Source organism: Propithecus coquereli, unplaced genomic scaffold (assembly GCF_000956105.1).
Source record: "Propithecus coquereli isolate 6110/MARCELLA unplaced genomic scaffold, Pcoq_1.0 Scaffold366, whole genome shotgun sequence".
Classification (NCBI taxonomy): Eukaryota; Metazoa; Chordata; class Mammalia; order Primates; family Indriidae; genus Propithecus; species Propithecus coquereli.
This window is the reverse complement of record NW_012149352.1, coordinates 564312-565732: the sequence shown is the minus strand read 5'-3', so window position 1 is coordinate 565732 and position 1421 is coordinate 564312.

The following is a 1421-nucleotide window of genomic DNA, read 5'->3' as shown; positions in this document are numbered from 1 at the left end:
AAAAAGAAACTGGATTTTTAATTTTATTTTTAATTTTATTTAATTTTTATTAACTTTAATTTATTTGATTTCAACTTAACTTGAATTAATTAATTTAAATAGGTGTATGTGTCTAGTGGCTAGCATTTTGGACAGTCCAATTCTGCATTTCACCCTACTAAACATATTTGGTTAATATAATTTTGGTACAATTTTAATCTATCTTATGTCTTCCAGTTTAAACTTATTTTAAGTCTTTCTGCATTTGTCTTTCTTTGAAAGACCACTCCTGTCCTATTCCCAAGATGATATCTGAGTGTTCAATGTGGTGGGAGTTTGAGTTCTGTGTTTATGTATCCTCAGAATATTACTGGAATGTCATCTGGTCATTGTCTGGGATGTATCATTATCCTTTTTCTCTGGACCACATGTTCTGTTCTCCCTGAATGCCTTTGTTTTGTAACTGGGTCTAGGTTTTTTAACTAGGTCCTTCTGGTTGCATAGAGGTCTGGTGGCAGTATTGGCTAAGAAATGAAACTTCTCTTGATCATTTACTGATTATGTTTATACCTGAATTTGATGACTCTGGATCTTGCCTTTGCTTATGCCAGTGACCTTCTTCTGACTCCCAGGTATATTCACATTCACTGTTTTTCACAAAATTTCTGATTTCTAATTCTTGAAATAAAGAAATCTCACCTGCTTTTGCCACAGATGCTGAAGTGTGTACCTCCCTGTGAAGAAGCCGTCATGCTCAACTCTTAGGCCTTTCTCCAGCCATTACGACACTGCTATTCCCAGACAATAAAAGGCAGAGCTTTCCCAGAGTCTTCCAGAATCTGCAGGTTATGGTCCAGAAATACAGAAACAGCAATGAAGTTTGGGGACATATCCTCTCTCTCCTGGCTCTGTTCCCAACCTCAGCTATCCTCAAGCAGTCTTGGAAAGACATTGAAAGGACTGCGGTAAATTATTTCACTTAAAGCTTGCATTGCTCCTGGCTATTGGGCTTACTGTGGATTCTCTAAGTTTGGGTTGATATGTGAAAAGACAGCTTTAAGATGTCCAAGAAATCCTTTTTTTTTCTATTTGAAAGCATGGCTGGAAACTTTGTGATTGAAGTTTTATAAAATTAGTGTATGGACTCAGAAACCTGTTGTCAGATCCTCCTTTGAGAAAGTATTTGTAGCCTCACCTCAGCTTTCATCAGCAGCCTCAACCTGCACACAACCACTAAGGGGACTTTAGGCCCACTGAACTGCATGGAAATCTGACTGCTTCATCAGCCTGACCCTGCTTCCACTCACTCTTTGCTACAGGTGTGAATCCCTAATAAATTTCTCACATGCTAAACTTTGTCTCAACATCTACTTTCAGAGAACTCAACCTGGGGCATTTAGTTTGAAGTTCAAAGCTGAACATTGACTTTTCCTTTTTTTTTT